The following is a 17,091-nucleotide window of genomic DNA, read 5'->3' on the forward strand; positions in this document are numbered from 1 at the left end:
AAAAATTGGGGACATGACAGTCCGCCCTTCCTGAAATTGCTTGTCCCCAAGCAATGGCTGAACCATGAACCAATCAGTCTTCCTGGATCCCAAATGTAAATCTGTGTATCATCCCAATCCTCACCATACTCCTGTGGAGAAATCATCAATAACAGTAGCTGAAAAACTGTACTCAACATACAAACAACTAACAACTCTGATGAAATTATCTGTAAACCAACTGTAGATGTTAGTAGAAGAAATCATTCTGCAGAACTCAAGCCAACTGAAACATCAACTCTATCATAACTCAAGCCCCTGTCAAAAAGACACCTGCACCCAACTGCATTGTAGATATGACAACCTGAATCACTACCATCAAATCCAATCTCTGAAAAACTGCTCCGGGTGTGTCGATGCTGCAGGCTGAGTAACTTGCAACTACCAATTTTATTTTCAAAATATGGTGCCAATCTATTCCCTAATGGATGGTAAGAAACTGGAGCCAATCTACATCTGTGTGAAATAAAATCTTCTATCTTTGTGTCAAAAGAAAAATGATGAGCATACCCTACCATATAATGCCGGTAAGAACCTCCAAACTCTACTGCTGGCTCATCATCACTGAACTGGGAATCAACAGATGGCTCCATTTTCTGACTCCGAGTGACTGTAGGTCGGATAGGATCCCATGCATTCTGCTCAACAAACACTTCCTCGAGATCCCTGTGAGATAGCATAGTAAAAAGGACCCCTATAATCGTTTCAACCAATCCGCGAATAACACTAGTATCTTGGATGAGAACACCTTCTGTCACTTCATGCGAGTCTAACTGAACACATGCACTATCCAACAAATACTTCATGAACGGTTTAGTGCAGTAAAAATTATATGAGGAAACATTAACATACTCTCCTTTACACCACAACTGGTCCTCCTGTAAGGGTGGCATACTCAGCTGTACCGCACTATCAACTATCTGAGAAGAATCAATCTGGAAACTTGACTCTACCAGTATCCCAAACTCATTAAGACCAACTTCCTCCAAACCCTGAACATGTGTGTCAGTCTCAACAATAAGCTCCTCAAAAGCAACTATAGGAGTGTACTTACCATCGTCCACCTCAATAGTCAAATGAACTGGGTCTGGGGCTGGTTTTGACCGCAAATGCTCCAACTCCACGGTCACCTCCTTCAACTGAAGCTGCGACTTCTGTAGATCTCGCTGTGTGTCCTCTAATGCTTCAGTAGTCGCTATGAGCTCTTGGGAAAGCTCACTCACCTCCTCTTCACGATCCAAGAGTGCCTCATATGCTGTATTCCCCCACTCAACCAAGTGATCACGGTCGGCTACCAATCGTAAATAATCTTGCTTCAAAATCCGAACAGCTTCACGCAAGGCATGAATCTCTGCCAAAGAAAAGTAACCACCGCTGGACTCATCTGTCATAGAAGAACCCCAACCAGTAACAGCCAACAACTGATGAGCAGTATCAAAATGCTCACAAGCGATAGCAATGTCTCGCTCACTAACTTTCAACTGGCTAATCACATGATGGCTCTGGCTAGACCGTCTTCTATAAATTCCTTCTGACACATTGACTGGAGGAATGTCTTCAAAAATACTGGTCTCTGGATTATTATCATCCATATTTTTTGAATCAACTTTAAAACTTATATCAACATCCAGAGTGTCAAAATCTGTAGTCCTGCTATCAAGCTCTTCTGTACCTAAAGAAACTGTCAAGGAAGTTGAATCTTCAAAACTGTTCACTTCATTCTCCCGGATGTCATCAAGGTCAAAACGATCCTGGGACTCATCTGTACATGCTTCCAAATATGAAAAACCTTCAACACCTTTCAGCAAGGATGGTCGACTGGAAATATGAACCAAACCCAACAACGATGCATAAAAACTAATACCAACATTGGATGTTCTGCTGGCACAAGAAAAGATAACACCGTATATTCTGCTAATCAAATCCATGATAGCATCCAAATAATCACGGCTACCATAAAGTGCTTTCCAGTCAACTAAATCCCAAATACCCCTGAAACATTCTCGAGTCCATATCCGTAAACAAGGAACAGCTGGTAACTCAAGAAAACTCCTTACCTAAGTAATGTGACCAATACCAACTAACTTCACATACCTATCTGATATTGTCCTTGTATTCTGGATGTGAATGCAAGATGAACTCGTAGCATTATCAGCTACCAAATATGATCCCTCTTCTGTCAAAAACTGAGTGCAAGATAATCTTAAGCTCAGCTCCATGTCGTGCTCTTGCCCTTGTTTCTCCCAGTCCCGTAATGCCAAAATTGCTCGAGTGTCCTCAAGCTCGCAAGAAAGCTTGACAACTTCCTCCTCCTTCCTCCTCAAGGCATCTGAATAGTCTTTGGCAAGGCTTAGAAGATGATCACGGTCTGATAGAAGATGCAAATAGCTCAGCTTTGTCGTCCCCATTCCTTCACCAATTGCATGTAAGTCACAGCAGGAAGAATTTGCCTGAACTCCCTTCTGTCTTCCTTGTATCTGAATCATCTGGATGTGCTCTTCTAACATCTCCCGCATCCTGTCATGATGAGATAAAGAAGCCACAATACTATCTTTGCTCTCCTTCAGCTGGCTGGACCAAACATGTGAAGTACCACCAATTTCATCCTCATGTGATGAAGCATCTAACTAAGCCTGGTACTCTCTGTCAACAAAATCATAAATGCTCGATGTCTGCTCATTTTCACCAGGTATCTCATCACCATGCACAATGACATCTTCATTTTCATCTAAACTTACTTCTCTGTAATCATTGCTTGTCGGAACCAAACTTCCTTGAGTACATGAGACATCACCTTCGGAAAACTCGTATTCAACTGTCTCAACTTGAGTGTCAAGTTGACAGTTACTATCCATCAGCGTAATGTCCTTCACCGCTTCTTCCTGTGACCGAACTGAAGCCTCTGACTGGCTGCATACTTGTTCCTCGAACTCCTCATTAAGGTTCCTAGTAGCATCTCTCATTGTATCTGTCAACTCTTCGTGAGAAGATTTGCCAAAACGAAATCCAGTTGATTTACTCACCTTAGCTGGGACGGACAACCTGTCAAGCATACGGTGGTGTTTAACCAACAGTTCAGACATGTTATGTTTGATCTTTCTGAGCTCATCCTGAATACCTGAATAGTCCTCCTTTCCACAATTCCGACTCTGAATACTGCGTCTATTACTTGTCCGAGATTGTGTCCTTGGAGACTTTGTGCTGTACCTGTCCATCTTGGTTGAAGTAGAGTGCTGATCACTCATGTAAGTTGGTTTTCACCCCACAGGATGGCAAGAAAACCGCTCTGATACCACTGAGATATCCCTGACAGGTTATTTGCCTCTTAAACACCAAAATACTAAAACTTCAATGATTAGGCATTTTTTCAAACAGTTAGCAATCGAGCTCTGACCACCCATTAAACTTTGACAAACACCCATTACTTGGCAACCAAACTCAACCCGAAAGAAAGTACTGCTTTGCGCAAGTTTTTTGTTTTATAGTTTTGAGCAATGTTAAATGCAAATAGGCAAACCACAACTAATATGCTGAATACTGAGATTAAATGAATCAGGCTGCAATAAATTGTTCTTGATGGCCAATTTGCAATAAGGGATCATCATTCTATTATCTAAAACTTCAATCGACAACTCTAATTTAAATGCACCACAAATTACAATTTCAAATACAAGAACCTGATTCCAAAGTTTGCAGCAGACCACGTCTCTATCAATCCCCTTTAGCTTCTGGCAGCAAAACCTAGGAGATCACAGTCTGAGAAGAAAGTCTCCACAGCCAACCAAGAAGAATGCCCTTATAGCCAATTGCATTCAGTATGCAATGCCCTCAGTTGATAATATAAGATGATCAGCTTCAGCAATCAACTGACCCAAACGACAGCTCTCCAAGGCGATTTGATGATAGATCATCTCCCACCATGACTGCATCCACGATATGCCTAAATTGCATGGCCCGGCTATATCTCATGTCTTTGTCACATGATCAACTAAAACGTTGGAATCTGTATGCTTTTTGCGAAACATAATAGAGCTATGGATCCGACCTGCGGTTATGTGCATCGCCTAGTCACCTACGTCTTTTGTTACCCATGTTGATGGCCGGTTACATATTATGTTCTAGAATGCCGTAGATGAACACGATTTCTTCAAACTCGCACGATGCCCACTGGACGCGTTTCGGGGTTTGCTTGTGATCTCCAACCGGGGTCGCAAATTTGATCCGCTGATTATGATAATTGCTCCAAAATCTCTGTGGTAGCCGTTGTTTGGAAATGCTCCTGCTGTGATGAAAAAACCCCAGTACCGACCCTCTACTATAGCCGCTCAACAACCCGCGACTCACAATTTTTGTTAAGGAAACCTCTAGCCTCCTGCCTGCGATGTTAATGACAAAGCTCACTGATACTCATGAAACTCTGGTTATTCGAGCCTGCCGTTTCATCAGTTCCTAATCCTAGGTTTCTCAACTCCCAGCCAGACCTTCAAACCCTTTAAAAGTCCACTGAATAATTGAAACTCGTCTCCAATGCAAAAACTCTACAATTCCTCAATTCTGCCCTTGAATCCTCAATTCCGCTATTAACCTGATAATCTGAATCAAATCCTGCAAGAACCACAAATTTGGCCTTAAGCCACCGATTTACGCCCTGATGAAATGACTGAATGTCACCTCCAATCTGCAATAATTCGGATGATATTTCACACCCTCAAAATTGCGAACCAATTGAGAGTTATCGTTCTCAATGGCCAACTGTGACAATTGTAGAAACCCTAGGTTCCACAATGCACCTGTGATTGAATCACAATCTGAAAATACAAAGAGAAATAACCAACTGCCTCATTCGAATGGAGCCCCCCGGGGTGCCTATTTATTCTTTTTCTCCATCCTCTCCAGAGACTTCTAGAACCTTTTTGATCTTATCCCTCAAGTGACTTTATTAAATACCCCAAGTAACTTTATTAAATACAAGGTTATCTTTTAATATTATGTATTTAATTAAAATAATTAATTAGTCGTCCTTGGACAACCAGTATTAATTAAATTAATTAAATAGAACTGTCACCAAAAATTGGGGACATGACAAAAGAAGAAGAATAGAAAATGAAAACATGCATCCAATGATAGTAGCACAAATGAGGAAGATGTGGAACAATTGGAAACACTACAGGCTAGAAGATTCCATAGAGGCAAAGGTAAATTAAAAGGTAAGTTGCCTATCATTTTTTTAATTGCAATGAAGTAGGTAATATTGTTACAAGATGTACATAGAAGAAGAACTACAAAGAATGAAACAAGTACAAGAACAAAAGAGAAGGTGATAGCAGAGATTACAAGGGAGAAGGCAAAAGATGCTATATTATTGAAGAAGATTCTAATGAGAATGATGATCAAGGAGTCTATCTGGCCATGAAGGATGAATTAGATGAAGATGAAGATGAAGCAACAATGTTGGTAACCTATGTGAACAAGAATGACAAGTGGATCATAGATAGTGGATCCTCACATCACATGACAAGAGATAAAAGTAAGTTTATTATGTTTTCTCAGTATGATGGAAATAGTGTTAGATTTGTTAATGATGCTCGATGTCAAATAAAAAGAAAAGGTTCAATCAGTATGATGGAAATAGTGTTAGATTTTTTAATGATTCTCGATTTCAAATAAAAGGAAAAGGTTCAACTAAACTTACAAAGAAAATTTCATTTGATAATGCATACTATGTTGAAGGATTGAACTACAATTTGTTGAGTGTATCACAATTAGGCAATGTAGGTTGTAAAGAAGAATTTGGAAACAAAACTTCCAAAATCTATGACACTAATGGAAGTCTAATAGGAAAAGGTGAATGAACTAGGAGTAATTTGTTTTACCTAGATATGGAAGTTGCAACTTGTCTCATTATTAGACTTGATGATGTGTGGTTATGGCATAAAAGATTGTGTCATGATAACTTTGTTAATCTAATTAACATCAGCAAAAAGGAAGAAAGTTAGAGGTTTTCCCAAACTGAAGAAACCTAAAAACACAATATGCAAACAATGTCAACTAGAAAAGATGACTAAGTCAAGCTTTATAAGAAAAAAATACACTTCCAAAGAAGTACTAAATCTAGTCCATATTGATTTATGTGGACCAATAGAAGTGAAAAGCTACCTAGAAAACAAATACATAATGCCATTTGTAGATGACTATTCCAGGATGATGACTATCATTTTTTGAAGCAAAAATCTGATGCATTTCAAATGTTCAAGTGGTATTTGGCTAGAGTTGAGAAGGAAAAAGGAAAGGGTCTAAAATGCCTAAGATTAGAAAGAAGAGGAGATTTTACATCAAAGAAATTTGAGATATTTTGTAATGATAAAGGTATCAAAAGGTAGACATCAGCACCAAAAACTCCCCCACTAAATGGTATTGCTGAAAGAAGGAATAGATCAGTGATAGACTATGCAATAACATTGATAATGGAGAAAAATGTTGCTCTAATGTACTAGATAGAAGTTTTAAGTATAGTTGTTTACACTCTAAATAGACTCCAATTCAAGAAAGGAACAACTACAACACCTTTTGAACTATGGTATGGTCACTCACCTAATGTAAAGCATTTCAAAATATTTGTTTTAATTTAAGAATGTTATATTTTTAAAGACACTATAAATGGCAAGTTTGATGCAAAAAGTGATGAAGACATATTCCTTGGATATTCCACTAGAAGCAAAGCATATAAGTGTTTAAACACTAACACTAACAAGATTGTGGAGAGTACAAATATAAATTTTGATGAACATGCAGAAGTCCAAGTTGATGAATCCAAGAAATAAGAAGATTATAGATCTTTTGTATACTTCTATGAAGGAATGACTATTGAAGATAATGTTGCTAATCAAATTGGGAATCAACAACAAATTTCAGTATTAGCCCAGTCACAACTAGTGAATGTCGAGCTACATTTTGAAGCCAAGTTGTCGAATGAAGAAAATGGACATTCTAATTTTGAAAATAGTATACATGAAAGAGATAATGAAATACCAAATGGTGATGTGCAAAATGTATTTGAAGCTGAAGGATCAAACATGGAAAGAAGGATAGAACAAAGATTAGCCAAGCATGTGAGAAGACATCACCTTGCAGATCAAATCATTGGTGACAAGGATGCCAGATCAATGACAAGGAATAGACTAAGGAATTAATCATGCCTGGTGAGCAAGGTTGAGCCCAAAAAAATGAAAGATGCACTTCAAGATGATGATTGGTATAAAGCTATGGAAGAAGAGATAGACCAGATTGAGAAGAACATAACCTACACCCTAGTTCCTAGACCAGCTGATAAGAATGTAATTGGTATCAAATGGGCGTTTAGGAATAAACTTGATGAGAATGGTGAGATAACTAGAAACAAAGCTAGACTAGTTTGCAAAGGCTATCCACAATAAGAATAGGAATGGAAGGAGTAAGAATATTGCTTGCATATACTGCTTAGAAAAGTTTCAAAGTCTACCTAATGGATATAAAGTCTACTTTTCTAAATGCTATACTAGAAGAGGAAGTCTACATAGAACAACTAGAGGGATTTTTTGATGAAAACAAAAAGAATATGGTTTTTAAACTGCATAAGGTATTTTATGGTTTGAAGCAAGCACCTAGAGCATGGTATGAGAGACTGTACAAATATCTCGTGAAGATAGGATTTGAGAGAATAGATGACAACAAAAACCTATATATCAAGGCTAAAAACGGTAAAGAAATTTTGATATTTGAAATCTTTGTTAATGATATAATATTTTGATGAAGAGATTTTCTATGCAAAGATTTTGCTAATCAAATGAAACATGATTTTGAGATGTCAACGTTTGGAGAAATCAAATTCTTTTTTGGATTGCAAGTACATCAACTTAAGCATGGCATATTTGTGACCCAATCCAAATACATTAAGGAGATACTCAAAAAATTTGGATTAGAAGACTTAAAACTAGTTAGTGTACCAATGGTGATAGGAGATAAGTTATCTAAGAATGATGAGTTAGCTAAAGTGAATCGAACAATGTATAGATCAATGATTGGAAAGTTGCAATATGTTAGACATAGTAAACTAGACATTGCATTAGCTATTGGAATAGTAGCAAGATTTTTTAAAAATCAAAGAGAAAATCATCTAATAATAGTAAAGAGAATATTGAGGTATCTAAAAGGAACTAATGACTTTAGTCTATACTACAAGAGGAGTGAAAAGTTTGAGCTAAGAGCCTATTGTTAGGATAAACCACGGACAGAAATAAAAAACTACATGCAAATATAACCAATAATAGAAAATAATAGAACACACAAAAAATGAACACAAGGCACCAAGATTTAACATGGTTCACCCAATCCCTGGGCTATGTCCACCAAATAGCAAGTTTGATCTTATTACAATCCAGTGATTACAACCTGATTACAATTTGTAATCCCTTACAGCTCAATACCGTTGCAAGAACCAATTTTGTATCACAACATTATGAAAAATACCCAACCCTAAGCCCTTTTATACAAGTATTAAACCTCTTTAGGGTTATAACATGTCGGCCATATGTCGGCCATAATATGTCGGCTACCATGTCAGCTACTGCCCAAAAAAAGTTTTTTGGGGCAAACCCCACTATTTATGAAGTATGTATAGTACTTTACTGATCAGTCACCACAATCTAACAATCTCCCACTTGGAGACTGATCAGGCTCCACACTAAACAACAATCTCCCACTTGGAGACTGATCTTGTAGCAATACCACTACCACATGGGGCTCCCACTGGATCAAACCATCCTGGACTCTACTGTTCTTTTATTCATGTTCAGTCTAAAAGACCAACCGAAGTTGAAGAGGAGTTCAGCTTCTCCCTTGTTACAACCTTTGTCAACATAGCTGCTGGATTGTCATTGGTATGTATCTTCTCCAGCTTTAACTGTCCATCCTCCAAAACTGATCGAATGAAATGGTACCGCAACTGTATGTGTTTGGTCTTAGAATGCAGAGCTGAATTCTTAGCAATATGAATGGCACTCTGATTATCTGTGAACAAATAATTATCCTTCTAAGGATGTCCCAATTCTTCCAAGAAGAATTGAAGCCATATCATCTCTTTGTCTGCCTCTGTAGCAGCAACATACTCTGCCTCTGTAGTGGAGAGAGCATTAATCTTCTGTAACCTAGAAACCTAGCTCACGGCTACGCCATGAATAGTAAAGACATAATCTGTAGTACTCCGCCTGGTATCAATATCCCCAGCCAAATCTAAGTCAACATAGCCCTGTAAATCAGGAGTAGAGCCCCCAAAGTGTAAACACTTATTGGATGTTCCTCTCAAATATCTGAGAATCCACTTGACATCATTCCAATGCTCAAATCCTAGATGACTCATATACCTGCTAACGACTCCCATGGCATGTGCAATATTTGGCCTAGTACATACCATAGCATACATCAAACTTCCTATAGCTGAAGCATAGGGTACCTTGGACATCTTATCCTCCTCTTCCTATGTCTTGGGACACATCTCCTTAGTCAATTTCAAATGACCAGGTAAAGGTGTGCTGACAGCTTTAGCATTCTCCATAGAGAAACGTTGCAACACCTTCTCAACATAATCAGCTTGAGATAGCATCAATGTTCTGTTCTTCCTATCTCTGCAAATCTTCATACCAAGGATTTATTTTGCTGCCCCCAAATCCTTCATAGCAAATGCATGTGCTAATTGGCATTTCAGCCCCTTAATATGATGCATGTTAGACCTAGCTACAAGCATATCATCAACATATAAACATAAAATAATGTAGCTATCATCATCCAACCTCTTAAAATAAACACAGTAATCTAAATGACACCTATTATATCCATGCTCATGCATAAAACTGTCCAATTTTAGATACCATTGCCGAGGTCCTTGCTTCAAGCCATATAAACTTTTCTTCAATTTGCACACTAAGTTCTCCTTACCTTTGACCTCGAAACCCTGTGGCTAAGCCATATATATTTCTTCATCCAAATCACCATGAAGAAAAGTTGTTTTAACATCCATCTGCTCTAAATGCAAATCTTCAGTAGCCACAAGACTTAAAACAGTACAAATAGAAGTCATTTTAACAACAGGAGAAAATATCTCATCAAAATCAATTCCCTTTTTCTATGCAAATCCTTTTACAACTAACCTGGCCTTAAATCTTTTCTTACCTCCTTCCTCTTCTTTCAACCTGTAAACCCATTTATTCTGTAAAGCCTTTTTACCTACATGCAACTTGCACAAATCCCATGTCTTTATTTTCAGCAAAGAGTCCATTTCATCTTTCATTGCAGACTCCCACTGAATCTTAGTATCCACCTGCACAACTTTATCATAACTTTCAGGTTCACCAGCATCAGTAAGTAAAATAGAATACAAAGAGGGAGAAAACCTTTGTGGAGGTTTAATTTTCCTTGTTGACCATCAAACATTCACTGGTGTGTGTGGTATTTGTTGTTGCAGTTGTTGCACATCATGAGGAATGGCTGGAACATCAGCTTTTGGAGTATCATCCAACACTACATAATCATCTTCTTTCTTCTCATGTTGTTGCAAAAGATCTTTGTACAACACTTTCTCATTGAATATGACATCCCGACTTCTAATAATTTTAAGATTTTCAAAATCCCAAAGCCTATAACCAAATTCATTTATGCCATATCCAACAAAAACACATTTCTTTGATTTAGCTTCTAGCTTGGTTCTATTTTCAGAGTCTATATGAGCAAAAGCATCACAACCGAAGGTCTTGAGAAAAGAATAACTCACCTTCTTACCAGTCCATGCTTCCTCTGGAATACCACAGCCCAAAGGAGTAGAGGGACCTCTATTAATCAAATATACTACAGTATTGATAGCCTCCACCCACATGTGTAAGGGCAACCCAGCATGCAACCTCATGCTCCTTGCGCGCTCCATTATAGTCCTGTTCATGTGTTCAGCCACTCCATTTTCCTGTGGAGTCCTTGGAATAGTTTTTTGTCTATGAATACCATTACTGGAGCAATAATCTTCAAATTCATGACTGCAATACTCACCACCATTATCAGATCTGAGACATTTTAATTTCTTACCAGTCTCATTTTCAACCAAGCATTTCCATTTCTTAAAAGTTTGAAATACATCAGATTTCTATCTAAGGAAATAAACCCATACTTTTCTAGTTGCTTCATCAATAAATGTAACATAATAATGAGAGCCACCAAGGGAAGATACCTGGGCTGGTCCCCATACATCTGTATGCACAAGCTCTAATTTCTCCTTTTTGTTTTCCTTCCCTGTCTTTACAAAACTCACTCTCTTTTGTTTTCCATACACACAACTTTCACAGAAATCCATATTCACACATTTTAGACTTGGTAAAACTTTCCTTGAATGAAGTACTTTCATACCTTTCTCACTCATGTGCCCAAGTCTATTGTGCCACAGTGTTGTATCAGAATCTACAGCAGCTATTTGTTCTCCCTACTCAACTGCAGTAATTGTTCCTGAATATTCATTTTTCTCTGAAACAATCAAAATAGAAGGAACATTATGACCTGTACAAAGATATAAGGTGCCTACTTTCACACCTTTTTCTACTACAAGGGAACCTTTTGAAACCTTCCAATTTTTATCATTAAAAGTAACTACACAACCCTCATCACCGAGTTGCCCTGCTGAAATTAAATTTCTACTTAGTTTTGGAACATGTCTTACCTCATGTAGTAGCCAATGATTCCCATTCTGCAAATTAATCTTAATTTTTCCCTTTCCAACAATCTGACAGGGTTCATTATCCCCCAAATAAACAAGCCCAAAATCCCCTTGGACATAATCAATGAAATAACCTCTGTGAGGTGTAGCATGAAATGAAGCACCAGAATCTAAAACCCATGAATCATCAACACTCTCTAAAGACAGGAGCAAAGCATCCTCTTCGGATTTTTTACTTACCACATTTGCCTCATTGTCTCCATCTGATTTATCTCCTTCATATTTCTTTCTATTCCAGCAATATTTCCTTTTTGTGCCCTGGTTTCTCATAGTACCAGCAATCATTTGGTCCTCTCAATTGAGACGTCCTCCCCTTTGACTTTCCTCTTCATTTCCCATGATTTCCAGAGTGACTTCCTCTTTTAGTCGTTCTGCCCCTGCTTTGTGCATTTAAAGCACTTCCTGATGTAGATCCACCTGATGATTTTCTATGAGTTTCCTCACTTAAAATAACACCAATCACATCATCATATTTTAGGGTACTAGATCCAGGAATAGAATTACTCACCACCATTACCAAGCTATTCCAGCTTTCAGGCAAAGAACACAAAATCAAGAGAGGCCTAATTTCTTCATCAAAATTGATACCCACAGAAGATAATTGACTAGTAATAGTATTAAACTCATTTAAATGATCTGCAATAGATCCACCTTCTGCCATTTTTATATTAAATAAACCCTTCATGAGAAATACCTTATTTGAAGTGGAGGGCTTTTCATACAGTGTCACTAGGGTTTTCATCAAATCTTTTGTCATCTTTGCTTTTGTAATATTAAATGCCACTAATGGTGCCAAGAATAACTGAATGCTTCCAAGTGCCTTTCTATCTAAAAGATCCCATTCAGCCTCTGACATAGTTCCCTGATTCTTGGCTTTTCCTTCCAACGGCTTCCATAAATCCTTCTAATATAAATAGTCTTCCATTTGCATCTTCAATAACTAGAAGTTCTGCCCATTAAACCTATCAACCCTCAACTTACCCTCATCTGCCATTGCTCCCACTCAACTGTGAGACTCCCACTTAACTGTGAGACTTTCCTACAAAGGATAATTGAAAGACAACCTTGCTCTGATACCACTTGTTAGGATAAACCATGGACAGAAATAAAAAACTACATGCAAATATAACCAATAACAGAAAATAATAGAACACACAAAAAATGAACACAAGGCACCAAGATTTAATGTGGTTCACCCGATTCTTGGGCTATGTCCACCAAATAGCAAGTACGATCTTATTACAATCCAGTGATTACAACCTGATTACAATATATAATCCCTTACAGCTCAATACCGCTGCAAGAACCAATTTCGTATCACAACATTATGAAAAATACCCAACCCTAAGCCCTTTTATACAAGTATTAAATCGCTTTAGGGTTATAACATGTCGGCCATATGTCGGCCATAATATGTCGACTATCATGTCGGCTACTAGGAAGTATGTACAGTACTTTCCTGATCAGTCACCACAATCTAACACCTACACTAATGGAGATAGGAAAGGTCATATTAATGATAGAAAAAGCACCAGTGGAGGAGCACTTTTTTTGGGAAGAAGATTGATTACATTGACCAACAAAAAACAAAATTGTACCTCACATCAATAGAAAAAGCTAAATATGTTGTAGATGCTATCAATTACACCAATATTGTATGGATCAAACATTTTTTGCAAGTTGTAAAAGAAGAAGTGAATGAGCCTCTTATACTTTTTTGTGATAATAAAAGTGCTATCAATTTTTTTGGAAATGCTTTAGAATAATTGAGGGGGGGGGGGGGGGGAGGGGGTGTGGGGGTGTGAATCAGTTAGTCAAGGTCCAAATGTCCTATTCAAACTTTTTAGTAAGTATAGTGAGCCCATTCAACTATTCATTCATCCAAGCTTTAACTTTTCTAACCAGCAATTTACTATAAGTCAAAATGCAAGCATAACATATAAGAAATCAACACATAACACAGTGATTTACATGGAAACCCAATTTGGCAAAAATCACTAGTAACATGTTACTCAATTCTCACTCTTTTGAAGTGATGCCCTATGAAAGGCTTACCCTGTTAAAGGCTTACAACACACTATCAAATGTGACCTTTTTAGAGAATTTATCCACCCTGTTAGAAGTAATTCTGGTTAAAGGACTTTAGAACATTCACTTGGAATGCCACTATGTTAAAGGATTTACAAATGGCTATTAAACCAACCTAAGTCCTAGGGATTTTCAGATATAATACAATTGCTAGAGAGTATTAGAAAATCTTTCACCTGACTATAGCATACAACTTATCTTGTAGATCTTAGATCATTTTTGAGCTCATACCATTCCCTAGCCTTCAATCACTGCAACTCTTCATAGCTTGCCCTATTTTCAAGCTTACTCTCCTTGAGTCTCCATGCTTAATGTACCAATGCAATCATCTCTTCATGACCACTTGTAGAAGTAGAGCCTCTGTGCTTTTCCTTCTCCAAGATGTCTCCTCCTTGACACCCTTCTAATTACTTCATAGATTGGCTCTTCAATAGCAATAGTATCAACAACATTTTCTTCTTGGTCTATGAATCCTTAAATAGAAGTCTTGGAGTTCTTTTTCCCTCTCGATTCTTCCATTCTTTAATTTAAATTCATATGGATTAGGTAGGATTCATTGCATCTAACCCATATTTTGTTTCCTTTATAAAATTCTTGAATAATCTTCGTAAATTGGCTCAAAATTGGTTTATAGATAATTTTGTGCCACTAGCTTATCATCCTAATCTTCCAACTTGTTCACAAAATTCAAAGCAACCACTATGTTGGCTTAGATTTGACAAATCTTTGTCATTTGAAATAATGTAGTAGCTTGACACTATTAAAATAATGGTGCTCAGCACATACTCTATTACTCGGCATCAACTATATTTTTCCTAATGCTTGACAACCACTAATTATCTTAGTTTAAGCTTTGCAATCAACCTTGTTACAACTTCTTCTTCCAATGTTTCTAAGTGTGACCAACCTCTGTATCTTTAGGTATGGTATCAATACATCAATTAACCATTGTCTTAATTGATCCTTGCACTTCATTACAACATCATAACTCAACCTTTCCCTTAGATTCTCTTGTTACATCTTGTTGATCACATTCTTTTCATCAGTTAACTAAGTGATAGTACTTGGTTCTTATAAGAAAATATTATCCCTACAAATAGCAGGTTTGATATCAATGACAAAACAATGATTGAAAACACTCTCTTAACAACAATCTCCCTCTTTGGCATTGATAGCAAATCAAACAAATCAACCATTAGACTAAACTATTTAACCATAGGCTAACTAGGTTATAAAATTAAGTCAAACACCAGAAAGTAATTGTATCTTCATATCTTTATCTACTATTCAGATTGCTTCATTTCTGCTTTTTCCTCTTTGCTTCTATCTTCCTTGCACTTTATTTTTCTCCCTCTGTATTGCTCATCTTCTATTGTTCTAATCAGCCTTTGATTATTTCTGTCAACTTCTCCCTCTATGTTCATTTGATAACCAGATCATCAGCATTTGATCAGTTTCTCACAACTTTCTCTTTTTGATCAGTTCTCTACTATTTCTCCCTCTTTGACAACAATGCCAAAGATATAATAGCATCTTAATATGCAAGTTTAGTTTTGTAAGTTCATTCAATTTCTCCCTTTATTAGCTTGCTTGTGACTAATCTGGAACTTCAGCACTTTACTACTTTAGGCATGAATCCTAAAGTAAACATCTTCTACATCAATGTGTAAAGTCTTCAGCAATTAGCTCATTTGATGCAAGGCATTCTTGCTTTGCTTTAGGTATCCTTGGCTAGGGGTATCACCCTAACTTACCTCTAAGATACTCAAAAGCATCTTTAAGTAGTGCTTTTATGAATATGTCAGCAATCTATTTCTTTGAGCTAACATATTCCATCTTTACTTGTTTGTCTTCCACCAACTCTCTTACATAGTGACACTTGATTGAAAAAGTGCTTGGTTTTAGCATGTATTATGAGATTCTTTATTATGTTAATAGCACTTGTATTATCAAAATAAAGTATCACATGCTTATTTACCTCTTCTTTCATACCTTGTAGCAAATGTTTGATCCATACAATATTGGTGCAATTTATAGTAGCTACAACATATTTAGATTCAGTAGCAGACTATGAGGTGCAGCTTTGTTTTTTTCTAGTCCATGTAATTAACCTTTTTCCTAAGAAAATTGCTCCTCCACTAGTGCTTTTTCTATCATCAATGTTACCTCTCCAATTTGCATCAGTGTAGGCTCTCAGTTCAAAATTTTCACTCCTCTTGTAGTACAAACCAAATTCATTAGTTCCTTTAAGGTACCATAGTATTCTCTTTACTGCCATTAAGTTATTTTCTCTTGGATTTGCAAAAAATCTTGCTACTATTCCAACAACTAATGTAATTTCTGGTCTACTATATACAACATATTGTAGCTTTCCAATTATTGATCTATACAATGTCTGATTTACTTCAACAGATTCATCATTCTTGGATAGCTTATATGTCTTGTAGCCATTGGTGTGTTGACTAGTTTTGAATCCTCTAGCCCAAATGTTTTGAGTATCTTCTTGATGTATTTGGATTGGGTAACAAATATGCCATGCTTCAATTGATGTACTTTTAATCCAACAAAGAATTTGATCTCTCCAAACATTGACATCACAAATTCATACTTCGTTTGATTAGCAAAATCTTTGCATAAAACATCCTTTCCTCCAAATATTATATCATCAACAAAGACTTCTAATAGCAAAATGTTTTTACCTTCTTCAGATTTGATGTACAAATTTTTTTTGTCATCTATTCTCTCAAATCCTATCTTCACAAGATATTTGTGCAGTCTCTCATACCATTCTCTTGGTGCTTGCTTCAATCCATCAAGTGCTTTGTGTATTTTGCAAACTATGTCCTTGTTCTTCTCATCAATAAATCCCTCTAGTTGTTCTATGTAGACTTCCTCTTCTAGTATACCATTTAGAAAAGTAGACTGTACATCCATTTGGTGCACTTTGAAACCTTTGTATGTAGCATATGCAAGTAATGTTCTTACTCCTTCCATTCTTGCAATAGGGGAAATTTTTTTCCAATAATCTAGTCCTTCTTCTTGTGAGGAGCCTTTGCAAACTAGTTTGGCTTTGTTTCTTGTTATCTCACCATTCTCATCAAGTGTTTTTCTAAACACCCATTTTGTACCAATTGCATTCTTATCAGTTGGTCTAGGAACTAGGGTCCATGTTTTGT

The 17,091-nt window shown here is 37.0% G+C and overlaps 1 pseudogene; it reads left to right on the plus strand.

Moving 5' to 3' along the window:
- The window catches only part of LOC149538367 (switch 2-like), a 54,791-nt pseudogene that overhangs the window by 2,168 nt on the left and 35,532 nt on the right, over nt 1-17,091 (plus strand).

The sequence above is a fragment of the Cupressus sempervirens genome, chromosome 9, assembly GCF_028749045.1.
Source record: "Cupressus sempervirens isolate cs-2001-9-10 chromosome 9, ASM2874904v1, whole genome shotgun sequence".
Taxonomy (NCBI): Eukaryota; Viridiplantae; Streptophyta; class Pinopsida; order Cupressales; family Cupressaceae; genus Cupressus; species Cupressus sempervirens.